Source organism: Salvelinus alpinus, chromosome 22 (genome assembly GCF_045679555.1).
Source record: "Salvelinus alpinus chromosome 22, SLU_Salpinus.1, whole genome shotgun sequence".
Classification (NCBI taxonomy): domain Eukaryota; kingdom Metazoa; phylum Chordata; class Actinopteri; order Salmoniformes; family Salmonidae; genus Salvelinus; species Salvelinus alpinus.
In genome coordinates, this window is record NC_092107.1 from 49,722,261 (window position 1) to 49,724,760 (window position 2,500).

The 2,500-nt window shown below is 38.5% G+C and overlaps 1 protein-coding gene across 4 annotated transcripts in view; it reads right to left on the reverse strand.

The window, feature by feature from the left end:
* The window catches only part of ryr1b (ryanodine receptor 1b (skeletal)), a 275,237-nt gene that overhangs the window by 51,015 nt on the left and 221,722 nt on the right, over positions 1-2,500 (reverse strand). The window lies entirely within an intron of this gene.

A 2,500-nucleotide genomic window follows, 5' to 3' on the forward strand; every position in this document is an offset into this window, starting at 1 on the left:
TACTGTAGCCAGCTGATTCTACCACAGTAATCTACTGTAGCTATCTGTGTCTACTGTCTAGGGAGTAATCTACTGTAGCCAGCTGATTCTACTCTACTGTAGCTATCTGATTCTACCACAGTAATCTACTGTAGCTATCTGATTCTACCACAGTAATCTACTGTAGCTATCTGATTCTACCACAGTAATCTACTGTAGCTATCTGATTCTACCACAGTAATCTACTGTAGCTATCTGATTCTACCACAGTAATCTACTGTAGCTATCTGTCTCTACTACAGTAATCTACTGTAGCTAGCTGATTTTACCACATTAATCTACTGTAGCTATCTGTGTCTACTGTCTAGGGAGTAATCTACTGTAGCCAGCTGATTCTACTCTACTGTAGCTATCTGATTCTACCACAGTAATCTACTGTAGCTATCTGATTCTACCACAGTAATCTACTGTAGCTATCTGATTCTACCACATTAATCTACTGTAGCTATCTGATTCTACCACAGTAATCTACTGTAGCTATCTGATTCTACCACAGTAATCTACTGTAGCTAGCTGTGTCTACTGTCTAGGGAATAATCTACTGTAGCCAGCTGATTCTACTCTACTGTAGCTATCTGATTCTACCACAGTAATCTACTGTAGCCAGCTGATTCTACTCTACTGTAGCTATCTGTCTCTACTACAGTAATATACTGTAGCTATCTGTCTCTACTATCTAGGGAGTAATCTACTGTAGCTATCTGATTCTACCACAGTAATCTACTGTAGCTATCTGATTCTACCACAGTAATCTACTGTAGCTATCTGATTCTACCACAGTAATCTACTGTAGCTATCTGATTCTACCACAGTAATCTACTGTAGCTATCTGATTCTACCACAGTAATCTACTGTAGCTATCTGATTCTACCACAGTAATCTACTGTAGCTATCTGATTCTACCACAGTAATCTACTGTAGCTATCTGATTCTACCACAGTAATCTACTGTAGCTATCTGATTCTACCACAGTAATCTACTGTAGCTATCTGTCTCTACTACAGTAATCTACTGTAGCTATCTGTCTCTACTACAGTAATCTACTGTAGCTATCTGATTCTACCACAGTAATCTACTGTAGTTAGCTGATTCTACCACAGTAATCTACTGTAGCCAGCTGATTCTACTGTCTAGGGAATAATCTACTGTAGCTAGCTGATTCTACTACAGTAATCTACTGTAGCTATCTGATTCTACCACAGTAATCTACTGTAGCTAGCTGATTCTACCACAGTAATCTACTGTAGCCAGCTGATTCTACTGTCTAGGGAATAATCTACTGTAGCTATCTGATTCTACTACAGTAATCTACTGTAGCTATCTGATTCTACTACAGTAATCTATTGTAGCTAGCTGATTCTACCACAGTGATCTACTGTAGCCAGCTGAATCTACCACAGTAATCTACTGTAGCTATCTGATTCTACCACAGTGATCTACTGTAGCTATCTGTCTCTACTACAGTAATCTACTGTAGCTATCTGTGTCTACTACAGTAATCTACTGTAGCTAGCTGATTCTACCACATTAATCTACTGTAGCTATCTGATTCTACCACAGTAATCTACTGTAGCCAGCTGATTCTACCACAGTAATCTACTGTAGCTATCTGTCTCTACTACAGTAATCTACTGTAGCTATCTGTCTCTACTACAGTGATCTACTGTAGCTATCTGCGTCTACTGTCTAGGGAATAATCTACTGTAGCTATCTGCGTCTACTGTCTAGGGAATAATCTACTGTAGCTATCTGATTCTACCACATTAATCTACTGTAGCTATCTGATTCTACGACAGTAATCTACTGTAGCTATCTGATTCTACCACAGTGATCTACTGTAGCCAGCTGAATCTACTCTGGGCTGCTCCAGGCAGGTGACGAGGCAGAAACAAGCTGGCAAAGAGCAGGCCACACAACAGGGACCAGGCGAGGTGGGAACCAGCCAGGAAACACCAAAATCATTTCATTAAATAAAGTAAAACTCAAATAAATAAATAAATACATACTTTACAACTCTGCAGGGACCATGAGGGAAAAAGTTCACAAGATTAGTTGGACAGAAAGTCGACATTTGAAGAACGATTTAGACGTAAGGAAAAAAATAAGGTATATTCTAGGGCGTAGAAGATCACTAAATACTGTCCCTGCTTGTTTATACACCAGAGATGAGATATTTTGCATGAATTACACTATCAGTGCACAAGACAATGCTCAGAACATATCCTCAGTGAATCTTAACGCTTTTCAGAATTAAACAGTTTTAATCTATGTACAATAGTGAGACGTGCATCTCTAGTGGGATGTGAGCATGTACCGTGAGTTAATTAAGGGTCCCAATGCAGTCGTTTTTTTTTTTTATCTCAATATCAAATCCTTTATGGGTAACAATGAAATATCTTACTGAGATTGTTTTTTAAAAATGGGTTAAAAATTCAACAAGAATGGCTTTTATTAAGCAAAG